This window comes from Juglans microcarpa x Juglans regia, chromosome 8D (genome assembly GCF_004785595.1).
Source record: "Juglans microcarpa x Juglans regia isolate MS1-56 chromosome 8D, Jm3101_v1.0, whole genome shotgun sequence".
Lineage (NCBI taxonomy): Eukaryota > Viridiplantae > Streptophyta > Magnoliopsida > Fagales > Juglandaceae > Juglans > Juglans microcarpa x Juglans regia.
In genome coordinates, this window is record NC_054608.1 from 21,177,334 (window position 1) to 21,205,310 (window position 27,977).

The window sequence follows — 27,977 nt, forward strand, 5'->3', positions numbered from 1 at the left end:
AGAACCACATCAAGAGTATCAACCACGAAGGGTGCAACCTATAGGTTGGATTAAAATGTCTAGGTACTATGTATGGGCATGGTGTTAAATTATTGAATATTGATAGATGAGTGAGGCCGCCAAAAGGGAAAGAGCTACTACAGGGTCAATGTCGATATAGTGGGCCACCGTAGACGTCCGATTTGGAAGCGTGGTAGAATATTATGATTATGAGGATTAAAGTTTTAATGAAAATAAAATCTAACAATTCTAGAGTTTTTGGATCAAACAATTGAGTCTTTAATAGTGGATTACTAGCAGCATCGTAGGTCGAGTTGCGGTGGAAACTGTCGACTATGTGGGCAGATTGGATTTGGGTGGATTGGATGACGACCTCTAATTATTAGGTACAGATTGGTTTGGGCATATTTGTGGTCAATTAGAGAGAGGGAGGTACGGAGATGGACAATTGTTTACCTGAAGGTGTGACGTTGGAGGCATAGGCCGGCAGCCGCAACTGGCTTCTTCAGAATGGGTAAAATATGCCTTATAATATCAGTAGACAAATAGAAAGAGAGACACACGTTTGGATGATATAGGCTACCCCCAAAACATCATTTTATATAAATACAAAAAAAGAAAAAGAATGAAATTGTCAGATTAGTTTTCGCCTGTCTTGAGCTTTTTTAGAACTTGACTGGATTCTTCAGATTAGGTTTCGCCTGTCTCAAGCTTTTTTAGAACTTGACTGGATTCTTTGGTGCTTGCAACTCTAGAGTTTGTGGTTCCTTGATTGCTAGATGGAACACCAATAATTACCTCGGGAGGAAATGGTTGACAAAATTTAGGCACATTGATGTAGTTTGAAAGAGATGGAAGTTGAATGTGTAATAAAATCAGTATAAGATTTTAATGGATAAGAGACTTGGAATTCCAAAACTACAGATCCAATATACCTTAATAGTAGATGGAGGTCCAGTCGCTCTTCTGCTAGATTGCTTCCAAAGCTCAAGTTTCACTGAGATGCTGGCCTGTGACAGATCCACTCCAGAACTCTACAGTGCTTGTGTCAGAGTACTCAACAAGCTATTCAATACCAAATATCCCTTTATGTTCTTGATTCATAATCGACACGTTGTTACAAAATAGGGCTCTCAAAAAGATGTGAAAATATAACAGTTTTTAGCACTCTCAAATGACTACTTGACAATGTCCTTTCACCGACTAATGGAGAATGTATAGATAGCTATGTCTACCATATAGATCCCAGAAATTGGCCAGATGTTAAAAATCCACGAGCTGAGAGAGTGAGAATTTTGGTCAACTTTTGTTTAGTGGTAATACATTGCACACACGGGGATTGGAATCCCCTAGAGTTTGACGAACTCTAGGGCCTAGAGTGGGAGAGTGATAGTCGCACAAAGTGGATCTCACAGCATTTATGACTGCCCGAGTGAATTTCTTGGGCAGTATTAAACGCTCAATAAATGTTGTGGGACCCATTGTGTATCTATCTCTCTCCCACTCTAGGCTCTAGAGTTTGTGTAGAACTCTAGCGGATTTAAATCCCACATGTGGTAAGGCCTGGGACTATTCAATGTTAATAGGGTTTGTAAAGGCATCTCACAACTATCTTAACAATACTGTTGCAACTATAATATTCTAGGAACAAACTTTGAGCAAGGTGCTAATCAATACTGACAACGTGAGTTGCTACTTCCCAGACCTGCTTGGTAAGCTAAAGGCAAGAGGGAGATGATTTGATCCAGTGCAAATATTATTAATGAATTCTGCCCTCAAATGATTACGACACTGAAAGAATAATGGTGCCTTAAAATTCATGCCACATGAAGTGCCTGACTTTTGCATTAGCCAGGGCCAAATATGCAATTACTAAGAGTGTTGATAGTGTGTACATTAGCGTTTATCATACATGAATCTACAATAACAAATTAACAAGAACCAAATCAAGATTAAGAATTTGTCTCAAGACTATGTGCAGACAAAACAGACTTATGTTTCAAAAAATGCACAACCTAATGATTATGTGAATTACAACTATACTTACCCTTGAGAGTACACAGTTGAGATGCTAATGGTACCACCTTCAACAGTCAACTCCCGTTCTTTCAGCTTGTCACTTGTAGCAATGCCATCAGTAGGCCATGATCTCATATGACATAACTCTGGTTGAGGCTAAGAGGGAATGTCTTCAACATCAAAAGCCAATTTAGGAGGAATTTCAGGTATTGAACCACTAGTCCTAACAAGTGTGAAGAAGTTTGGCTGGAGTGACATAGGAAAGGGCATTGCTGTATTGGTGATTCCAGGATGATGATCCTTCGGTTTAAAGGTAGTGGAAGTACTAATGTCAGATTCTACAGGGTTCTGTGCACTCCCAGCAACGGTTGGAGAGACATAGATATTTTTCTCGACACACTTCCCAGCAAACACTAATGCAGGAGCAGACCCACTATTTATGCCTCAAGATTGATCAACATAACAATCCACATGTCTGTGATTGTTCCTCTGTTACAAACAAGGGAGATAATGTCAATTACATGAATTTATGACAGTGTAAATTCCACCATCAATTCCCCAAATATATGATCAGTAGTATGTGCAGCACCAGCAGGCTCAAGTTTTAGAGGCCTAATTCACTCTTGAGGCACAAATCACCACCTAGCCAGGTCTATTTGGGCAGGACACATGAACGCAGACATGAAGTTAAGAAATAATATACTTTTTTATGACATGGAACCTCGCCCATCTTTGGGGAGTAAACTCTGAATACACGACCCCACTCCCCAGAACCATATACTAGGTAATCTAGAAGAACTACTAGTGCAGAACACACTCAGGATGTCTGTCTTTACAACACATCCCAAGTCGGTCCTTTAACTACTATGTTGCAAATTACACAAAAAATGCAGAGGCAAGAATAAAATTTACCCATGGCATCAATTTTTCTGATTCGTGGTTCCATCCATGGTATGGACCTTCATACTTTCTGCACTCTCTCTTGTAAAAACTGAATGTACTCAATAACGTAAAAAAAGATTCAGAAACCCCATCATTCAACATTTATGACATCTTAAGGTGAAAAAAAGAATTCAGACAATATATTACTATAAGATATAAAGGAAATACCTCTAATAGAAAAGATGCCTTATCTCTCTTTTGGTCACTATGAGGAATGAGTTCTCGCAACATCTGAAATCTGCATGTTTACTCTTATTATTTTAGTATAAAATCAACTAATTGCTTCTAGTAAGAAAATGGGCCATAATGCTAATCTGTGCTCCCAAAAACCATAATATTGTTTTTCTGCTTAACCTAGTGGAAAGGAATTATTTTATTGACTATACTTAAGCTGAACATCAAATTACATGCATATACACATACAAACAAACAAGCAAAACGCATACAGATAATGTGTGTGTATTAAAAGCACCAAGGCAACTATAGAAAATCTCACCCCACACCATGTTCCAAAAAAATTGTTTAGCCACACTAATCTAATTTGCAAAACCCCATATGCTTACTCATCAACATTCTTCCGACCTTTATCAGAGACCTTATACTACTATGGTGGCACTACCAACCCTCTAAGCACACATGGTATGAAACTACAATGAAACAAAATACAGCTAATAAAGCAGATAACTTAAGCATTCTAGATTTAGAACAAAGATCAATTCAACCGTTTCAACAAAGAAAGAGGAATCAAAATTAGGGAAAGAAACAATGAACAGAATGCCGGAAACTTTAAAGGGGCACAGGAATTTTCTTCATGCCCCTGAGACCTGTGAAGTTGTATCATTCACTTTGGCAGTCACACTCAAGTGGCAAATAAGTAACGGAAAAAAGGGAAGGATTATTAAGCAGGGATCAGGAAGGTCACAATCACTATAGTCTATACGTAGTAAATACAGATATAAAGCGAGAAACGAGAAATAGGCCTACAATCTAAGGAAGGAGGACCTGCCTGTCATTGATTTTGCTCCTCCTACGTTGCTCTGTGGAAGAATGCTTCGAACGTGGTGTGTTAGCCTTCTGATCAGAGGTCTTCGCATCCAGTTTTACCCTCAATTCCCCTGTATAGCCTCGCGCTTTTATAAATCAAATGAAAAGGATGGAAAAGCAATTTTTTATTGCATATAACATAAGAAATTAGCAACAGTGCCCGCTCTTTAGAAAGAAATAGAGCAATAATACCAACAGAAGCTCAATACTTGACGAAAACCCAGACAGACTTATTTCACAATACCTTTGTGGGTAGTGGTGACAGTAGTGGAGGGCTCCTTCTTAAGGACAAACCCTTCCTCGTCGTCTATATCGTCTTCTTGGGTAATACCAACCTTGGTGGATTTTATCATTTCTACAAAGCTCTTGTTCTTCTGCCCAGTTTCCCTGTTTACATCCCTACCAAAATCCTGTTACCCCTTACAAGTCCATTAAACTAAAAAACAACGTCAAAAATAGGAGACTTGAAGTAGAAGAAAGTGACTGACTGAGAGGGAGAGAGAGAGTCGAAGCTATTGCGATGGTTGTTGTTCGTAGAAGAATGTGATGGCCTGTTGATGTCGTGTTTTGCAGGACCCCGATGCCCAAGCTCCATGTTGCCTGCAACTAAGAGGGAGAATAGGCTCCGTTGACTCCCAGGGTCACTCCGATACCTAAGTCAGTAGATAATTCCATGGAGGAAGCACAAAAATACAGAATAATAGTAAGGGTTATCGGACAGAGAGTGAGAGAGACTCCTGTAGAAGGGCTCTCCCCTATTTATACCTGATTCAGGTTCCGCTGTTGAGGGAGATCGTGGTGTGTCAAGGGTCAGACTTGCCACCACTCATTTTCTTATCACCCCAGTGTGTCAGTCCGCGGCCTAGTGGGAGATCGTGCCATGTCAGTTGTACTAGGTCTGTCTTGCAGCCACCTCCCTGCCATGACAGTGTGTCAGATCGCAGGCGAGCCATCCTTCATACGTTGGGTGTGCCGTTGCACACCAAGTCTCTTGACATAGGCATTGATCACGACGTGCCTTGGGTCTATCGAATCTGTGATCGAGCACGTGCCGCCGTCCTCGTGCAATTAGGTGTCTTGTGCGGTGCTTTGTGATAGGGCTCTACAATTTGCCAAGTCTCAGGACGTTCTCCTTGGCACCTCTAAGCTTGGTGTCGACAGGCCATTTTGGGTTGGTTCGCGCTCGTTACCGGATCCGTGGGCCTGGGGTCTCCAGCTTCCTCCCTTGGGCCTAGGGTTCCATAGCTTGGCCTTCTTGGGCTTGGGCCTTTCTGGGATAGGCCCTCCCTCACACGGTCACTCCGCCATTGGCCATTGCCCCAATTTCGTCCCTGCCTCTATCAATGGCACAATACCAAAGAATCAGTCGAAGAATTCAGTTAGCATTTTTAAAAAATTTCAAAAATATAATAAAAAAAAACACTTCCTTATTCATTAAATAAATAAAAAATTCTGATATAGCATTTTCACTTTTTAAATGGAAGATCGTTATGTAGTTTACTAAAGAATTAGATATTAATTATTGTGAATATTTGATACTAATTTATTTGAGTTCATGTATGTAACATATTACACATCAACAAAATGCTTTTCAAATGGAAAAATGTTACATGGTTTATTGAAGAGACATATTAATTATTGTGACAATTTGAAATTAATCTTTTAGAGTTGAAATTTAATATAGAATTTTTGAAGCTGTAGCATTGCTCGAATTGAGTCACATCATCCGTTTTTAAGTTTGAATTAATTTGAAAGGTCATTAATAAATATTATGCAATTTGGGATTTTAAATATTGGAGACACCTCCATTTCTTTCATGGATTGCTCTTCATCTTCTCTACTCTATATTTAATATATTAATACCATTATTACTTTGAAAAAAGTCATAGTGACAATGCAAGGGTACTTATTTGAATGAGTTTTGCTATTCATCATCCCCACACATCACACACCACACTTATTTATTTATTTTTTTAATTTTTTTTCTTCTTAAACTTATTAAATTTTACTATTCATCATCTATATACCACACATTTGGTAAGAGAGAGAAAAAAAGTATGGTTTATGGTGTGTGGATGATGAATAGAATTTTTCTATTTGAATAAGTAGTTATCCCATTATTTTTAGCTAAGATTATTTATAGTTGCCAAAGGATAGGCAAGTTTTTTTTTTTTTTTTTCTCTTTTAAAGAGGCGAAGTCACATGTTTAAGAGTGACCCCGGTCCACATTTATTCGAAAAAAACATAATCTCACTTATGGCGGAGGAATACCATGGCAACATCCAGACTTCACAGGATTTACAAATATTCAAACACAACCCATTCCATGAGTCAAAAAACCAAAATCACAGAAAAATAACCAATACCCAAACTAAAACAAAAGATTTTGTATAATGACTCAAGAAAGACAGACCACCGTGAACCATTTCCCGCACCAACATGAAACGAACGCCAGACGTACGTAAATGTGCAACGCCAACGCCAACGTCAAAACTTGAGCATTAACTCCAAACGATAAACTCCAGATGGAAATTCTGCCTCAATCAACCCAGCTAACGCCTTTCGACCTCTTTCTTTTTTACTACAATGCTCATTTCTCTCTAATAAAAGGAATTCCCAAGCGATCCATATCAACAATCCTCGCAAACGAGGTTGTAATATTTCCGCACCAATAAAATCTTTCATGACTCCATGTGAACCTTCTTTCTCCAAACAATCCGCTACCATATTTGCTTCTCGGAAGATTTGCCTAAACCGTGCATTGAGCTCAAGAGCATGCTCCTTGATCTCTTTCCAAAAATCCCACAGGAACCAAAGTCGACAAAATCCAAATGCGAGCCAATTCATGATCACCATCGAAACCGATTCTACTATGACATCCCGTAGCCTTAAAATGTTGCATAAGCGAAGAACATCAAGTAACGCTCAACATTTTGCAACAGTATTTGATGCAACGGCGTAGGAGTGGGCAAAACCTGCTATTACTCTGACAGTCGAATCTCGGATGATCCCTCCACCCCCTGCATGTCCCGGATTATTGCACACACTACCATCTACATTAAGCTTCATCCTCCCTATCGGCGACAAGTTCCATTTATTAGCCATAGCTCTTTTCTTATGAATCGGAACAATCAGGATCCTTAAACTCTCCATCACCGACCTCTCATTCTTTCTCATATACTGAAATTTTTCCAGCTTGCAAGAAGCATTAGTAAGTAAAAACTTCACATTTCTAATAACATCTTCTATCTTAAACACCTCACTTTCCATTCTAGCTGCACACCTAGACTTCCATAAAGCCCAAGAAATAAAAATGGGAAGAGCTCCACGGATCCACCCAACTTGAGAGTGTGCCATCGCTCTCTGCCACCAAAAAGACATCATACCCTCCCAATTTCGGATCAGTGGCAATCTTATTTGACAAAGGTTTGCAAAAAACTTTCATACCTTTTGAGCATTTGCCCCCTCACATAAATATGATTCGTTGTTTCCACTTGAGGCATGGTACAACAGTGGCATTTAGAGGCCAACGGGATGCCCAAGCGCTGAATAGAATCATCAGTTGGCACAGCTCCATGCTTTGCCCTCCAAACGAAGAACGAGATTTTCTTGGGTATTTCAGCTTGCCAAAGCCACTTTTTCCATTCACAAACTTATCCACATTGCCTAGAAATATTCTAGGCAGATTTAGTGGTAAAGTCTCCATCCAAAGAATGCTTCCATATCAGCACATCCCTTCCCCGCCGAAGCCTCACACCAGATTCTGAAATTTTTTGCAATACCTCAGGCCTAACCAGGCTTTGAATTTGTTCAATTTTCGGCCCCCTTTCATCAATCACTTCATCAACTAACAAATTACAGCTACCTACCACCAGACAAAGATTACTTAAGGGACCATATAAGGATTACGCAAGTAATTTGGTAAAAATCTTCACTATTATTTTGCATTACAATTCATCTTTATATAATATAAGAATACGACTATTTATGGAATATACAGCCAAAAACAGAGTAGCTATACAAATATATTGACAGAGAGGAAATCACGGATGAGCGTGATTTATGTGGATTCCCTTATACGACCCCTCAAAATGGACGTTCCATCAGCAACGTTAATTTTTTCACGTAACAAGTTGAGGCGAGACCGAGCAAGAGGCTTTGTCAGTAAATCGGCGAGCTAGTCATCCATGTGAACATGAGCAACACGCAATTTACCATGACGAACAAAGTCACGGACAAAGTGAAGATCAATGGCGATGTGTTTCATCCTGGAATGCATAACAGGATTAAGGCTGAGCTGGGTTGCGCCAACATTATCACAGAGTAGGAGTGGTGGTTCACGTAACTTGAGACCAAGTTCATCAAGAAGAGACTGAATCCAAGCTATGTCCGAAGCTGCAGTGGCAAGTGCCCGATACTCAACTTCCGTAGAGGAACGAGCCACCTCTTTTTGCTTCCGAGTGTGCCAGCTGATAGGATTATTGCCTAGAAAAATTATATAAGTCGTAGTAGACTTTCGATTATCAAGATCCCCACCCCAGTTAGCATCTAAGAAGCCCCTAAGCACTGGGTTTGTTTGACGACGCAGTAAGAGACCAAAGTGAATGGTCAGTTTGACATAATGTAAGAGTCATTTAACATGTTGCTAGTGCGTTACTATCGATTTGTGCATGAACTGAGCAAGACAATTGACTGCGAAACTGAGGTCTGGGCGAGTAAGCGAGAGGTATTGAAGACAACCAATGGTGCGCCTGTATTCGGTAGCATCACAACTAGCTGAACCATCATCAAGCACGAGCTTAGCAGACACAGACATGGGTGTTTGAACTTCCTTAGCACCAACCATCTTCAACCTGGTAAGGAGATCATGAACATAACGGTTTTGAGAAAGAAATAAACATTGCTGAACCGAAATGACTTCCACCCCGAGAAAATAATACAGATCACTTAGTTCCTTCAGTGAAAATTTATCACCTAGAGATTTGACAACATGCTGCAAGAACTGACTGTTATTGCCAGTGAGGATTAAATCATCAACGTACACCAACACATAGAACAGAATCCCATCCCGATTGAAGATGAACAAGGAGCTATCAGACTTCGAATTAAAGAAACCCAACTCGAGAAGGCCAGAGCATAGTGCATTGTACCAGGCCCTAGGCACCTGCTTGAGACCATAAATGGATTTCTGAAGAGAACAAACATGATGAGGATGGGACTAATCAATGAAGACTGCAGGTCGCTGCATAAACACCTGCTCAATTAATTGACAATGAAGGAACGCGTTATTGACGTCAATTTGCTTGAGTGACCAATTGTTGGACAAAGCCAGTGATAGAATAAGTCGAATGGTGGTCAGTTTTATAACAGGACTGAAGGTCTTAATATAATTCACACATGGGCGCTGATTGAACCCTTTTGCGACAAGGCGTGCCTTAAACTGATCCACTGTACCATCAAGATAATGCTTAATCTAACACCCATTTACAGCCAATTAAATTGGAGGTAGAGGACATAGGAACCAGGTTCCAAGTGCCATGTGAAACTAAGGTAGTAAATTCATCTGCCATGGCCTTACGCCAGTGGGGGTCCTTGAGTGCCTGAGAGACACAGGTTGGTTCCAATGGTGGTGCAAGAGGATTCTTGGTACTAACTGAGAGTTGCTTAGGACATAAAATATTATTCTTAGCCCGAGTAACCATGGGATGAGTGCGGGTAGGAGGTGCGGGTGCTATGGGCAGGGGAGACTCAAAGCTAGAGGGATTACTAGCATGAGAAGAGGAAGCCATACCTGGTGTAGGAGACGGAGTCACAGTTGCCATAGCATCAGGCGCAAAAGGTGTGACGGGGAGATCATCCGAAGGAACAATGCAAACCGAAGGAACAGAAGTAGGAGAAGAAGCAGCAGGGCACGGTGTAGCAGCAGCCATAGGAGCACATGAAGTTGCCTTTGTGAAGGGAAAAATATTTTCATCAAAAGTAAGATGACGTGAAAGATGGAGCTTACCCATGTGAAGGTCTAAACATTTGAAAGCATGTTGAGTCAGGGAATAATCGAGAAAAACACAAGGGTTGGACTTGGGTTGAAATTTATTTGTGTGATAGGGAACAAGCCAAGGGTAGCATTGACACCCAAAGGTGCGCAACTTATGATAGTCTGGAACCCGTTCCAAATAACGCTTCATAGGGACTTCGACGTGAGAGTAAGGGAGTAGGAAGAAGATTAAAAAGGTAAACTGTCGTGGCCAAAGCTTATGACCAATAAGTAGAAGGAGCGGAGGCATGATGTAAAAGGTCATCCCCGTTTTGATGATATATCGATGGCAACATTCAACAGTACCGTTTTGGTGGGGAGTATGCGGGGCAGTGGTAAAATAGCTAATGCCACGAGCAACCAGAAGAGGTCTAAGTTTGATAAATTCATCACCATTGTCGAAATAAAAATTTTAAATTTTTTGGAGAATTGATTTTCAACCATAGCGATAAATTGAGCAAAAGTAGAGGACACATCCGACTTATTTCGCATAGGATAGAACCAACAATACTTTGTGAAATGATCAACAAAAAGTACATAATATCGGTAGCCATCAACAGAAGAAATCGAGGATGGTCCCCAAACATCGGCATACAAATACTCAAGAGGAGCATGACTCTTAAGAGAAGTGAGACTGCATGGCAATTTATGCGACTTATTGCAATGACACGAAATACATGACGATAAGGTCATAGGTGAGGACACAGGTAAATGAAAACTATGAAGAAGAGATAATAAAAGTTTTGGAGTAGGGTGACTCAGCCAATGATGCCAACGATCAAATGAAGCACGGGTTCCAGCCAAGGCGTTGACATGAGCCTGAGGTAAGGAAGAACATAGTTCCACGGGATAAACTCCATCTTCACACCTATCGCGCATGAGCACCACTCCCGTCATCCGATCCTTCACAAGGTAAAAGAAGGGGTGAAATTCAACAATAATATTGTTATCATGAGTAAACTTGTGAACGAACATCAAATTTTTATGAATAAGAGGCACATGCAGAGTTTCTTTTAAAGTAAGAGAACGGGAAGGGGAAGAAATAGTGGTGGAACCGATGTTAGTAACTTGCAAACCTATGCCATCTCCAAGAACAACCTCATCTTGTCCATCATATTCAGAGTGAATGGAGAGATTAGCCAAATCAGACGTAATATTATGAGAAGCAGTGGAATCAAGAAGCCATTTGCCATTCGATGGAGCTGAAGAAGTAATACAGTTGGCAGCAGGGCAAGATTGCATTTTTGCACAATGCTTTGCAGTGTGACTAGGCTGATCACATATTTGGCACATAACAGACGACTTCTTAGAAGGAGCTTTGGTGGAGGAATTTTGTTTGGAGCGGGTCTTGTTATTTTTGAACCGAGAATTGGAGGGCTTCCGTTGAGAGGAATTGTCAGTGACAACTAGGGTTGGAGTAATTCCATCCATGCGTTTAAGGTAGTGTTCATGACCAATTAACATATCATGCAATTCTACAAAAGACAAGGCAGTTTCTCTTGTGCGAATAGGAGCTACCATAGCTCGAAACTCAGAACCAAGGCCATTAAGCACATATAATGTCAAATCATCATCTGAAACTAGTGCATCAATCAAAGAGAGTTCATCAGCAATTACCTTAACTGCATGAAAGAACTCAGACACCGTGTGGGAACCCTGTTGAATAAGGGTGAGATCGATCTTCCTTCAACTGCATGATCCGTGTCGGTGATTTGCTAGCAAACAAGCGAGCTAGATGCTGCTGCCAGGCATCACGACTTGTAGTGGTCATTACAATGAGGGGCATAACTACTTCAGAAACTGAAGCAAAAATAGCATTCAGCAGTAACTGGTCCTGTTGGCACCAGTGCGCATAGAGTGCCATAGCAGAGATAGAAGAATCCGCAGCAGGTGGAGGAAGACACCGAAAGGTGCCATCCAAATATTTCATCAGATCATAGCCAATGAGAATAGTGAGGAAAGTTGCACGCCAGGAAGGATAATTTGAGGATGTGAGTTTGTAGGGCAATTGGCTGGAAGTGTTGATAGTAACAAGAGGTAGTGTAGATGCAGAGTTGGAGCCATTGGGCACCGAAGAATTACCATTGGACGACATGGAGTTGGAAGACGTTTTTGTTCTCGTGGGAGAAGAACCTTCTGATACCATATAAGGATTACACAAGTAATTTGGTAAAAATCTTCACTATTATTTTGCATTACAATTCATCTTTATATAATACAAGAATACGGCTATTTAAGGAATATACAACCATAAACAAGACTACAACTACTTTAGGAATATACAGCCAAAAACAAGGTAGCTATACAAATATATTGACAGAGAGGAAATCACGGATGAGCGTGATTTATGTGGATTCCCTTATAAACCACACCCCACCCAATTATCCATCCAAAAATTTAACTGCCCATTCCTCACTAGCCATTGAGAGTTCAGCATCACCTTTGGCATTACCACTGTAATTCCCTTCCAGAGATGGGATCCTTTGTTCTCCTGACTAACGTTATAAATATGCTCCCTCCCATGGTACTTTTTTTCGAAAAAATTACGCCCACATAGAATCCCCCTTTAGTAATTTCCAACCAAATTTCATAAGCAAAGAATCTTGCACCTCCATAAGATCTCTAATACCAAGACCTTCCTCCTCCACTGGCTTACACACACTCCTCCATGAAATCTATTTGTGCTTTCTAATCTCCATCGAAGAGCCCCAAAGGAAATCAGAAAGAATTCTTTTAAGACTTGCAAACACGGCTTTCGGCACCTTCAAAATAGATAACATGTGGATTGGCATGTTGTTCAACACATGTTTAATAAGAAGGATCTTCCCCCCGAAAGATAAAGACTTACTTTTCCAACCCGCTAACTTTTTCTGAATTTTTGCCAACAAAAAATCAAATAATCTAATCTTTATCCGCCCCACATAAAGTGGAATTCCCAAATATAAACAAGGCCATGATCCTTCCTCAAAACTGGAAATCAGCTTGAGACTATTTCTCCTATCTGTAGAGATGGAAGAAGAGAAAAAAATAGTAGACTTACTCAGGCTAATCAGCTGTCTAGACAAAGATTCATACCGGTGCAACGTTGACATGAGATTCCGGATGGACACCTTTCCACCATTTGCAAAAATCAGAATATCATCCGTATACAACAAATGAGAAATAAAGGTACCCCCAATCGAATGGTAAGGTTTAATACAACCCGCACTAAATTGTTGATGTAGCATGCGAGAGAGAATCTCCTGTGACAAAATAAAAAGGTAATGCGATAGAGGATCACCTTGCCGTAGCCCACACGATGCCTAAAAAAACCTTTTGTGCAACCATTGAACATCACCGAATAATAAGGAGAAGCAATCCCATTGTAAACTAGATTTCTCCAATTATCAGAGAAACCCAATCTACACAAAACTTCCATAAGGAACCTCCAATTCACACGGTCGTATGCCTTGGCCAAATCAATCTTCATCATCATATTATCAAAAATGATTCGTCCTGGGATAAATGTTGCTTGCTCTTTCAAAATAATTCTTTCAAGTATAGGCGCCTATCCCACAACCATAATCTTTGTCATAATTTTGTACACCACCAAACAAAGGCTAATAGGCTGAAATTGTCCAAATCCCATAGGTTCCTCCACCTTAGGAATCAAGACCAAATTTGTTGCCCCATAAAAAGTAGAAAACGGTTCTCCAGCAAAAAAATCCTTCGCCATCTCTACAAGATCATCTTTAACAATATCCCAAGCAAGAGAAAAGAAAGAAGCTGAATACCCAACAGGTCCTAGACTAATGTCCGTAGGAATTGACCAAAGAGCATGCTTTACTTCTTCAACAGATGGCATCGCACACAATAATTCATTCTCTGCCATTGTAACGGATGGAATGAGCAAGTCCAATTCTGGGGTGTCTAATAGTATGGCAGATGAGGAAAATAACCTCTGAAAAAATCCCACAGCCTCATCATGCACTTTGTCCATCGAATCTAATACACTTCCATCGTCAAGAGACATTTTCTCAATTTTTTTGTTCTTCCTCTTCACTTTCAGAGTAGCATGAAAAAAACTTGTATTTGCATCCCCTTCCGTAATCCATTTGATCCTGGATTTCTGACAAAGCAAGACTTCTTCCCTGTTAACCCACTGCAAGTGCTCTTGTTTACAACACATTAGCTCATTTTCGGACAAAGCAGAGAAATTACTTGTAACTTCCTGTTCCAGCCAAATAATCCGATCTTCCAACCTCTTGATTTCAACCTCTACACGCCCAAAGACATCTCTATTCCATTGCAACAACACACCTTTTAATCTTTTTAATTTTTTTCTAATCCACACCATAGCACAACCTTCTACATTCTCCATCCAAATCCGCCTCACCAACGAAAGAAAATCGTTGTGAGAACCCCACATTCGAATAAATCGAAAAGGTCGAGCACAATCCTCACTATTAGAAAATAATTGAAACAACATCAGGAGTGATCTGACGACGTTCGCAGAAGGTAGCTAATGTTTGCACCCCTAAATAAATTAAGAAATTGCATATTAACCAAAACTCGATCCAAACGGGCCCATATTCGCCTTCCTCCAAGTCTTCCATTACACCAAGACAAACGATTACCTCTAAAAGGGAGATCCAGCAAAGCACAATCGTTTATGCACCCATTAAAATCAGCGTTAGCCCGAGAAGTTTGTAACAATCCCCCAACTTTTTCGCTATCATTCCGGATAATATTAAAATGCCCCCCAATGAGCCAAGGCAGCCCATGAGGGTCTTGCAACCTGAGATAATCCCATAGATCTTGTCGTCTATCAGGGAAACAACTAGCATACACAAAATTTCTCAACACACGCCTACTACCATAAGAGAACCAACCTGAAATAGCTTGTGATGTACACGAAATTAGCTCAAACTCAAGAGCTTCCACCCAAAACATGTCAAAAAGAATTCACGTACGTTTTTCCTTTATCGTATACAAACTATATATGCAATACAAACTAGTATCAACTACCTAGATTTTATGGCTACAGTTTCGGGTAGCTAAGAAAGGAAAGAATTCTATTTTAATTCTATCCTAAAATACTTCACAAATTGATTCTAATTAACAGCTCAAGCGAACACTCCCCCTCAAGTTGATACATACAGGTCTTGAATGCATAACTTGACAAGTGAGTTGTAAAAATCCTTGCTTGATACTGCCTTTGTGAGTATATCTGCTAATTGATCCTCTGACTTAACAAATGGAAATTTGATTATCTTGGCTTCGAGATTTTGCTTGATAAAATGCCGATCCACTTCCACATGCATTGTGCGGTCATGTTGAACTGGATTATGCGAGATATCAATAGATGCCTTGTTGTCACAAAACAAATTCATCTCGGTTGTAGGAGGGAAGCCTATCTCGGTCAGCAATATTCTCAGCCAGAGGAGTTCGCATAACCCCTTAGCCATACCACGGAACTCAGCTTCTGTGCTTGATAGTGCCACAACCTTTTGTTTCTTTCTTCTCCATGTGACCAGGTTGCCAACCACAAACATGAAATAACCTGACGTTGACTTTTTATCCGAGAGATTCCCTGCCCAGTCAACGTCGGTGTAGCCATCGACTCTAAAGTGGTCATTCTTTGAGAACATGAGTCCTTTCCCAGGAGATGATTTCAGATATCTCAGTATTCTAATCATGGCAGCCATGTGATCCTCACTCGGGCAATGCATAAACTACTTACAACACTTACGACATAGGCAATGTCAGGGCGAGTGTGAGAGAGGTAAATTAACTTACCAACCAATCGCTGATATCTCCCTTTATCCACGAGTACTTGGTCAGTGTAAATACCAAGTCTGTGATTTTGAACTATTGGGGTGTCTGCAGGCTTACACTCCAATAGTCCAACTTTTGATAGCAAATCGAGTATATATTTTTGTTGAGAGAGAAAAATGCCTTCTTTCGATCTCGCCACTTCTATTCCCAGAAAGTATTTTAGTCCCCCCAAGTTCTTCATTTCAAATTCAGTTGCAAGCTGTTTTTGAAGTTGAGTTATCTCCTCTGTGTCATTTCTTGTGATTATCATATCATCAACGTAAACAATTAGAGTCGTTACTTTGCCCTTCTGGTGCTTTAGAAATAAAGTATTATCTGAGTTGCTTTGTTGAAAACCATACTTTTTCATTGCCAAGCTGAATCTCCCAAACCAAACTCTGGTAGATTGTTTCAAGCCATATAATGTACGTTGCAACTTACAAATTACATCTATGGAGGCTGTGTAGCCTGGTCGGATATCCATGTAGACCTCCTCTTGAAGATCACCGTGGAGGAATGCATTCTTTACGTCAAACTGATGTAGGGGCCAGTCTAGGTTGGCAGCAAGTGACAACAGAACTCTAACGGTATTAAGTTTGGCTACAGGCAAGAATGTCTCCCTGTAGCCTACACCATATGTCTGTGTGTATCCCTTTGCCACTAATCTCGCTTTGTACCATTCAATGGATCCATCTGTTTTGTGGTTGATAGAGAACACTCATTTGCAACCCACGATTCTTTTTCCTCTAGGCAGTGGAACTAGACTCCACGTGTTGTTCTTCAATAAAGCCTTCATTTCTTCTTCTATTGCTTTAGTCCATTGCGGATCAGTTAGAGCTTCCTGAACATCCATAGGAATTTTTTCAATAGAAACTTCATGCACAAACTTCTTGAGTGGTTCGGATAGATGCTTTGTGGACATAAAATTTGTAGTTGAATACTTTGAGCTTCGTGCTTCAATATTGGGAGAATATTTGTTTGGTGACTTGCCACAGTTATGCCTGAAAGGTAAGATATAACCAACAATAATATTGTTGTCATTTGTATTTAGAGGAGAAGAAGTTTTTACCTCAGGAGTATTCTCAGGAGATGGGACATGTACATGTAAGGGGGAGGACGTCTCTGTCACTATCTCGGGTTCATTTTCCTCTCCTGTGTGTGCCGTGTCTTCCTCAGAAGCCCTTTCCTCATTAAATTCAATGGAATTAGGCCTTTCCTCATTAACTTCAATGGAATTCGGCCACTCCAATATCAACCAATTGTTTGCTTCATTTTGGGTCTCCCCCTGAAGCATAGAATTGGGTGATAAAACATGTCTGACTCCACAAATGTAACGTCCATAGTAGTAACATGGATCCGTTTGGTGCTAGGGTCATAGCAGCAATAGCCCTTTTGGTGAAGTCCGTAGCCCAGAAACACAAACTTGAGAGCACACGGGTCAAACTTGGTCCATTGGTTTTTGTGGAGGTGAACGTATGCCACACAGCCAAACATGTGAGGAGGAAGCTTCAAAACAGAAGGTAAGGAGGTATAGGTGGAAAGAACTTGAAGTGGAGTCTGGAACTTCAAAACTTTAGAAGGTATACAGTTGAGGAGATGGACTACAGTGGCTACAACATCTGTCCAATGAGAATTAGGCACATGGGCACCTAATAGTAAGGCATGAGCAGTCTCAAGAACGTGCCTATTCTTCCTTTCGGCACAACCCCCTTTTGTTGGGGTGTTTGGGGACACGAGGTTTCATGAAGAATTCTATGCAGTTGAAAATATTCCCGAAATCGGTGATTAACGTATTCACCACCATTATCTGATCGCAACACTTTAATTTGGGCAGAATATTATGTCTAGACCATCATTGTAAAAGACTGGAATGTACTAAAAACTTCATCTTTATGTTTGAGTAAATAGAGCCATGTCATGCGGGTGCAATCATCCACAAACAGGACAAACCAACGAATAACAGACAAGTTAGCCACAGGAGAAGGGCCCCAAACATCCGAATGGATCGAGGAAAAAGGAATGTCACTTTTATTGGAACTTAATGAGTAAGTAGCACGATGGCTTTTGGCCAAAATACATGTCTCACATTTGAAGTCAACATTCAGTAATTTAGAACATAATGTAGGAATATTTCATATAGCTGAATAAGGGATGCCCCAATCGACGATGCTAATGCCAAAGTTGTCGTTCTTGAATACCACCAGATTGATGTACATGATGTGCCTGACCCATACTGAAATCGTCCATGTAGTAAAGTCCCCCCTTTTAGTATCACCCCCAATGATCTCCTTGGTGAGAATATCCTGGAGGAAACAAAAGTTCGGATACGTTAAGACAACACAATTCAACTCAGCAGTAACTTGACTAACAGAGAAAAGTTTATGCGATAGAGAGGGAACAAGCAGGGTATGAGAGAGTTACAGTGATGGAGATAGTGTCACAATGCCAGCTCCCGTAACAGGGGACACCATCCTATTGGCATTTGCAATGCTAGTACGTCTAAGTGGAGATGTAGAGGAAAATTCTTGAGGTGTGAAGGTCATGTAGTCAGTGGCACCGGAGTCAAGAAGCCATGACCCACTGTCTGTGCCGCAGTGAGAGATACAGAGTGCATGGCCGAGATTACCTGGGTGATCATTGGCCAAAAAATCCTGGGGTGTTGGACTCAATAAGGCAAGGGAGAGATGTGGTTCGGCAGTCACCACAGCCACCTTGCCTTTGAAGTCGTCGGAATCCGCAGCAGCATGCCGTTTTTTTCCCTGAAACTCCTCCAACCAGTCAGGGTATCTGTGTAGCTTGAAACAGTTTTCACATGTATGTTTGGTATTTCCACAGTGAGTGCACTTTACCCGCTCGGATGGTTGGCGAGATTGAGTATGTTTACTGGACCTCCCACCACCTTGTGGAGCGGGAGAGTTCAACTTCAGACCCTTTGCAGCCATAACTGCACCATGAATGGGTTCTGTGCTTCTAGTCACTATCACGGCTTGGCGAAGGGCTTCTCGACGAACATGCGCTTAGGCTTGTTCAAGTGTAGGGAATAGTCTCATCTGGAGCACATCTCCTCGAATATTATCCAGACGATCATCAAGCCCATCTAGGAACACGTACACGCGGTCTTCCTGAATAAGGCTATTATAATGGTGTTTGTCCACAGCACATTCCATGGGGTTTGGACGCCGGAAATCTATCTCTCGCCACAGCCCCTGGAGATCATTGTAGTATTTTTCAAGAGGTCCTCCTGCTTGCTTTAGTTGTGCTACACGACATCGGAGATCATAAACTTGGGACGTGTCGCTGCCATCAAAATATGTAGTTGCAATGGAATCCCAAACCAGTTTGGCAGTGGGAAACCAAATAAAATTTTCTATCAAGGAAGAATTCATGGAATTGATAAGCAAGCCTTTGACAATGGCATTGTCGATGCGCGGCTTTCGAAAGGATGGATCAGTTGGAGGGGTTGAGGAATATTGCCATTGATATATCCCAATTTATCCTTGGCGGAGATGTACATCTTGACGACTTGGGACTAGAGAGCATAGTTGGTGCCATCCAACTTGATGCCAATAGGAGCAGCGGAAGGTTCAGCTGTAAGGGTAGGGGTCTGCACTTTGGTTAGTGCTTCGGTCATTTTGGTAGTAAAGTCAGTGAATAGGGTGTTTGTCTGGTTGGAACCAGACTGCTATTCAGAATCAGATTCCGACATGATGGCCGGAAGCAAAGAAGAGAGCGGTGGGTGGGTGGGTTTACAGGAGGGGCAGAAGCATCAGGATCGAACCTGTGACTGATACCATGTCAAAAAGAATTCAAGTATATTTTTCCTTCATCGTATACAAACTATATATGCAATACAAACTAGTATCAACTACCCAGATTTTATGGCTACAGTTTTAGGTAGCTTAGAAAGGAAAGAATTCTATTTTAATTCTATCCTAAAATACTTCACAGATTGATTCTAATTTACAGCTCACTCCAACAAAACAGCCATATTTTCCCACCCACGTCCACATTATTAACAAAAGATGGCAAATGTAACCATCTCGCCCGTCTATTACATTTATTCGCATTAAGAAAAGGTTCCAAAATAGCCACCACCAAAGGACGACTTTTATTCAAAATGCGCCGAAGCCTATGTTTCAACGAAAGAATTCCCCTAATATTCCAGATGAGAATAGACATAAAAAAATCAAATAATTTTTTTGGAATGCATGCGACGCTCCAGGACAACAATAGACTTCTCTTTTCTTACCCCCTTTACCTTTTTCAAAGGAACATGCATCTCTGGGTCAGAATCAAAAATTTGTGCAGCTAACTCATTCAACTCCCCTTCTTGTTCCCCATCAGAGACTGAAAGCATCCTCCTCAATTATCTCCTTGACTGCAAAAAACTCTTCTCTCCCCAACCCACCTAGCTCAAACTCCAAAGCCTCATCAACCACCCTCAGCGAGCTCCTGGGAGGAGAAGTATCCGAATTCTGAACTACCTACTCTTCTGAAACGTCTTCAACCATATCAGATCATTTTCTTGAGTGTACTACAAGCATCTGGGTATGCGATATACCCTCCATCACATCATCTTTCCCATCCTCTTGCTGCCATTGATTTCCAGATGTGCTCGAACTGCACACATCAGATATACGCACCTCAAGACTAGCCTTTGATGACCCACCCATATCAGCCTCTCTAAAGACAGCCTCACAATTCTCATGAACCACTCCCAACTGTGATATAAAGAAGATTGTATCCGATCTCCCCAATTGATCATTTTTACGAGCTTGGAGAGTATCCAAAATTTCCTGACATTGAGACCTCGATGCCTCCCCAATCTCTACCTGCACAATAGGCCTCTGTTCCGTTCTCTCCTTATTATGAACCTCCTTCCACTTCAATTTTCCCGCTTTCTTATTGTCCCCTCCTGCCATTTCATTACTTTGCTGCTTGATATCACGACCTCGTCTGCATCTAATTTCCGTATGGCCCTACTTGCAACAAAAGCTGCAATAGCTCGGCACTGCCTCATAAAAGACTTCCTGAAAATGACTAGAGCTCCCATGCGGAGGACCCAGCCAAAACAAATGCCTCAAAGGAGCATAAATATTTACCTCCACACAAATCCGAGCCGTCTTCGGCCGAGAGACACAAGTCGTAGCGTTATCCTGCTTCAAATATTTACCAAAACCATCGCCAATACTACACAACATAGATTCCTAAAAATAATTCGGGGGTAAGCCCGGCAAAGTCATCCACACCAGTACCCAAGGTGAATCCTCCTCTTCCACATAGTTCAAAGTCCAGTGAAAAACTCGAAAAGGCACGCCAAGAATTTCGTAATTTCCTCTCGCCATCACAGAGATAAAATCCTCTTCCATTGCCATCCAGACCAACACATTACATGGGTTTCTCAATTGACCAACATTTAGTATTGCTTTCAACCCCCACCGATTATTGATAAATCCCCGAATATGATCAAGCGAAGGTCTCCGACATAAGAATTTCAAAACTACCGAGAAACAAAACAACTCAAAAGATAGCTGCACTTTCGCTTTTGAAAAAACAAAGAACATGTCATCATCTTGAAAGTTTAGATCACGATGTGGGATATTCACATTGGGCAACAGCTGAGGATTTGATCCCACCACATCGACAAAACGCCTCTCAGAGGGTTCCGTTGGATTCCCAATCATATTAACCACGCGCTGCTCAGAAGAACGAGTCAAAACCACCCCTTCCCGCCCGAACCATCGGGCGGAGGCACAGGTCCGGCACCCAGTGCCGTGCACAAAAGCCCTAGGAGGCCTCAAAGACGAGAGAAAAAATTCACCCTAGCCACGTCAGATCCAAAAAACATAAGAATTAATAATGATTTTTCAAAAAAAACCAAAGGATAGGCAAGTTATCTTAGAATTGTATTTAGTTTAGAAAAATATTATATTTTATTGTAGATTTATCATCCTCAATGACACTGGTTGATGCGGCTTCCTTAACCCAAAAATCACTTTAAATGCACTAGATTAGTTTATATGTTAGCGGATGGCAAATACAAGATGAATAGTAATAAATTAGACGAATAGTACTTATTCATTTAAATCTATGGAGCTATTTCAAAAAGAATAATTTTCTTTTTAAATACTATTATTTTACTCTCCTCTGATTTAATATTTAAAAAATTATTTATTATTTATACTTATTTTTCAATCAAAGGAATGATAAATATTTTTTCAATGACGGTTAAAAATATGTTGAACAATTTTTTTCTTTCTTGAACTATCGGCCTACTAAGTCTGGTTTGTATAATGAGATGAGATGATCTATAAATAGTAGTAAAATAATTTGTGAATAGTAGCAATGTGGTTTGAGATAAGATGCTTTTAGGGTTTTGAAAAATGAGAAAGAAGAAGTTGAATAAAAATATTATAAAGTTAAAATATTGTTAGAATATAATTTTTTAATATTATTTTTGTTTTAGTATTTAAAAATTTTGAATTATTTTTTGTGTTTTGTTTTTTGTGAAACCACTTCATGTATAAGAACTGCAATTGGAATTCTCATCATTCGTATCCGTACCACTTGTTTGTGCTACCGTAAACATTGAACCCTCTGGCTTCAAAACCTTTGGATTAAAATATGAATTGTGGCTTATACTGTATGTCCCAATCCCTCCGGGAAGAATGTGCTCAACGAAAGGAGGCGATGCCTGCTTTTCCACAGTCGATATCTCAATTCCAGTTTCTTCGTGCTTTGCACGGCTATTTCTTGTCCGCTCTAGAGGTTGTAGGAAATCATGGGTTTTGAGGTACCCTCCTGTTCATGCATTAAGAAACAAAGGTCCCCATTACTTGATTTAGGTTACACCAACCATATATGTTGTGTGGTGTGATGTAAAACACGCAAGTTTCTTAGCTGACAAAATTATAGCTAGTTTGGTTACACAAAATCAAACTACCTCATCTCATATAATTATTACAACTTCTCCAAACTTTCACACAAAATATTTTAAGAAAAAATCTCTAATACACCCAAAACTATGCATCAGGTAATATGAGAAAGGATAATGTTACTGGGACCAACATTTTTAACCGAGAAAGCTGACCGACAAGTGCAAATGCACTTTTTTATTTTTTTGTTTTTATCTCAACCATTTTTTATATATTTTAAACATTTAAAAAAAATCAATTTACTAATAATCACTTTCTTAACCAGTAAGTTAAAAAAATAAAAAACACGGTCAATTTTATCGGTCTAAATAGCATTTTCTTATGAGAAAAATCATAATGCAGAATTAAATCCAAAATATCTAATCCAAAGATTAATTAGGGTCTAATTACTGTTCATAAACAGTAAGTTTTTCCCACCTGTAAGTGTAGTGTATCTGTGTAGTATACCCGTGTAAATTTCAAAGATCATCTTACGTACAAAGTCCACCCTTTGACTAACTATTAGGTGGTAGGGATAGGGAGCGGGGTCTCGCACTAGCAATTTGTTAGACTTGTTCATAAAGTATGCATTAGCAAATTTAAAAACTACATTATTTTTAAATTATAGTCATATTTACAAATTCTAAATTTACAATTTGGGTTTAAAAATGTATTTTTAATCACTTTTAGACTTAGGAATAATTTTTAAACCTAGTGAAATGTAATCTATTTTTTAAGTAGACATAAGACGTTTATTTTAAGTAAACCTAGGAATAAAAATATAGGCGGGTAGCACCCCTACTAGGTCGTTTCCAGCCGTACAAAGACCTTACTTTTATACTCATAAATATAATGTTAAGACCATGCTTGAGGAACTTTTTATTTTAGCTCTTTGCATTAATATAATTCTTGCAAGAAAAATTAAACTTTTTGGGGAAGGTGGGTGTATAATACTAATGGCTCCTGGTAACACCTTCGTAGATAACCAGGCTCTTTAGGGAAAAAAACAAAAAACAAAAAATACGGCAATATGGGTGGAAGAATAGGCTGTGTATATTTCTTCAGCAAGTTTATCCAGAAAAATACAAATAAACCTTCTCATTTCGCTTCTATTGCATGATTTGGTTTTGCATATTTTGCTCAAAAGTTGTACTACGTTGTAAGTTGAGAACTTGTTTGCTTTTGATAGTGTTTGTTGTCAGCCACAACTTGTCTAGTACAGGTATGACATTTCTTTCTTACGTGTCGTAATTATGCTATAGATCATTACTTGTAATTTTAATTTGAATAAATTTATAACTAATAGTGAGAGGGACTCTCGCTCATCATTTAGCGGTAATTATACTCTGAATACTATATTTGGTTGTTGAAATAAACTTAACTCATCCCAAATTAATTATTGATGGAACCCACGACTTTTTTAATTTTCTACAAAAAAGTTAAATTCATCACAACCTACTTCATACATTTCAACCTAAAAACATAAACCCATCTCAATATGATCTACAAAATATTACAATTCACAACTTAACTCATCTTAACATCCAAACGTAATCTTCATACTGCTGCTATTTAGAAAATAGTCACCATTAGCATGAAATTTTCTTGCTTTTTTTTAATAGCTGGAATATAACTTAGTATATCAACAACCTCTTATTATTGCTGGAATATAGTCACCATCCGTTGTACACTTTTAGTATTGACTAATTTCTTATTATGACTTATAGCTCAACATTAGTATGTTTACATTTTTGTTTAAATTTGACTTTATTAGTTCTTTGCATATGTTGGGCTTATTGTTTTCTCCAAGTTGAGCTTTGATACTTTTTTTTTTTTTAAGAGTTAGAGTCACATGTCCAATAGTGACCCCTCTCCAGTTTTATTAATAAACCCTCACTTTTGACGGAGGAATATCGTGAAATACAAATAAACTCACTACTTATCCAAAAACTTTACAACATATTAAAGAAAAAAATTAAAGCCTATGAATACGACTATGCACCTCTACAATAGGACTCTGGCAACGCTGAAGAATATCAACATGTGCAATATATAATTTTTTCTTCTCTTCACTTCTATAGATATGTTCCTGAACCAAAACAAAATCTGCTCCCAACACGCTTGGACTGACATCTTTCTATTCTCCATGCGTAACCTACACCAACGAATCCAAAGAATCCACACAATAAAAACAAGCGTGATGCCTCATAGATGATCTAGATGCAAAGACTTTCTACCTCTAGAAACCCAATTCCACAACCTTTTTCTCCAGCTTTGCTGCTATTCAAATTCAACCTCCAACATATCCAAAGCCTTTCTCCACATCTGCAACGCAAAATCCCCCTCTCCTAATACGTGATCCATCATTTCAATCTTTGGCTGCTCACAGCATACACACGTTGAGCATAAGGAGATGCCCAGGCGTTGAATATTGGTATCTACACTCAAAGCCCCTTATAATCCTTTCCAGCATATAAATGAAATTCTAAGAGGAATACCAGGATCCCAAAGAGCATTTGCCCACCTAACTTCCTCATTTTTTGTTCTGCAAATCTCCCATCAAGATTTAACAGTGACATTCGAATTATTTGAAGCCTTCCAATACACCCTATCTTCCAACTCCAGCCTACTCAACTTCACCTTCAAACAAATATACCGAGCCTTCTCTCTCTACCTATCATCTCCATGAGCCGTTCTTCATGCCACTCTATTCCTGAAATCATCTCCCGCAATATCAATTTTGGTTGGTCTACAACTCCTACCTGCTTGCCCAGAATACCAAGACCAAACCAATTCTCCCACCAAAACGGAATTTGTGCCTCATTTATACGCCATCCTAATTGCTCCATGACTGCCACAAAACATGATGCCATCGACTTCCATAAAGGAGGGGAATTCCACTTAAACACTTCTTGTACCGGGTGATGTTTTTTACAATACTTTTCCCTCATGAATTTCGCCCATAAGGAGCTACCATAGAGTACACTCCAAGCTAATTTCCATCGAATAGCCTTTTGCACCTCCAGTAAATCCCAAATACCTAATCCTCCCTCTTGTGTTGGTTTAGTGATTTTTTCCAAGACACCCAATGTTTTTTACGGTGCTCCTCCATGCCCCCACAAAGAAATCCAACAAAAATTGAATCAAGTTTTCTAATGACCATCTTTGGTACATCCATTACTGACATAAGGTGAATAGGTAAACTAGATAGTACATGTCGTATCATCACAACACGTCCCCCTGCAAATAATAGAATCCCTTTCCACCCATCAAGTTTTGCCCGCACTTTATTAACAATATTCTTAAAACAACGCCTGCCAATCACCGATGAGGATATAGGAATACCCAGATATGTACAAGGACAAATCCCAAGTCCATATCCAGTGATCCTTTGTAATCTTTTTTTCCTCGCATACGAAATGTGAGAGGAAAAATAAATGGCAAACTTATCTGAATTCACATTTTGTCCCGATCACATAGAATAAGTATCTATAACTTCCATTAGCCCTTTCACCGATTTTTTATCCCCATTTAAGAAAAATATAACATCATCAGCATAAAGTAAATGGGATACCTGTGTTTTCACTCTAGGAATAGAGAGAGGCTTGATTTTTTTATGATCGACTGCTTGCTTAACCAACCTTGTGAACACTTCCTCTGCTAGAATAAACAAAAATGGCGAAAGAAGATATCCCTGCTGAATACCTCTGGATGATTGGAAGTACCCTCTATACATTCCATTCAGCATCACCGAAAAATTACAATTCTATACACAATTCTTTAGAAGAGACACAAACTGATCTGAAAAGCCATAAGCATTTAAGGCCTCCCATAGAAAATTCCATTCCAGTCTATCATATTTCTTCATCATATCTAATTTCAGCATTATATTCCCTCCCCTCGTCTTCCTATTTAGACTACACAATACTTCTTGTGCCAACAATGCATTTTCAAAAATACTACGCCCCTTAACAAACGCACCTTGTTCTTCTGAAATAATGCTAGATAATAACAGCCTCATTCTTCCAACTATAATTTTTGAAAGGCACTTATAAATTACCGAACATAGGCTAATCGGCTGGAATTTAGCAAAACTATCCGGATTATTTGTTTTAGGAATAAGGACTAAAAAAGTTGAAGTATAATTTGGACCCAACGGAACACCTGAAAAAACACTCCTTGGCCGCGTTAAGAACATTCTCGCCAACAATATCCCAACATGAGATAAAAAAATGGACCCAAACCCATCCGGCCCAGGACTACTATCTTCCGGAATGGTCTTCATAGCTGCTAACGTTTCCTCCATGACCGGCTCCTTAACCAGGCCAGAATTCTCCTCCTCCGTCACAGTCGATTTTACAAGCTGAAATATTTCATCTTTAACATTTTTATTACCTTCCGATTGCAAACGTTTTTGGAAAAGCTCTACTGCTCCATCATGCACTTCAACCGGGGACTGAAGCACCTGCCTATCTTGCAGGTGCTTCAACCGAGGACTAAAGCATCTCCATTTCTCCAATCCACCCTTTCCGTCTATGATTCCTGGCCGTACCATGAAAAAAATTTGATACTTGGACAAGAAATAGTTTATTGTTTTCTTGAACTTGTATGAACTAACATTGGCAGAAAAGAAATCATAAGATTGACTCGAAAAGGAATATCTATCTTTCAAGCATCTTGCCTGATTGGTCACTAATTGACTACTAAAGTCATGACGCTAAGGCGAACTTTTAAACTCACATATATGTTACTTAAACTACAAGCCTGAGATTGAAGAAAAGAAAAACAGATGACATACGAAAATGCAAACATCAAAACACAAAGCTAGACAATTCTAAATCTAGATAGCTTACAAGTGTTGATCACAACAAAATAGTAGCAAGTGGAGATGCACAATTCAACAAAGTTAAACCACGCCCGTCGCCAATGCGGATTTATATACAGAATAACAATAATTCCAAGCAACATTGTCATGTAAGCCACTGCAAAGCTAATGTAGAAAAGTTCCAAGTCCATAAAACCACAAGCTTCATCTCCCTTTTCATCAGTTGGAATGTTAGATGGTGGTTGAATTTTAGTGCAAGCCTTATGCAGTGGAGGTCCGCACAAGAGAGGATTTCCCTCGTAATTGCTTTCATCAAAGGTACCGAACTGAGCTTTTCTTTCTGGTGATGTTCCCAAAAGTTATTGTGTGCCACATTGAAGACGGCCAAAGAGTTCAACTCTAT

At 39.7% G+C, this 27,977-nt stretch overlaps 1 pseudogene; it reads right to left on the reverse strand.

Moving 5' to 3' along the window:
* Nucleotides 1-690: 690 nt before the first annotated feature.
* On the reverse strand, nt 691-27,304 carry LOC121242270 (annotated as a pseudogene).
* Nucleotides 27,305-27,977: the final 673 nt, after the last annotated feature.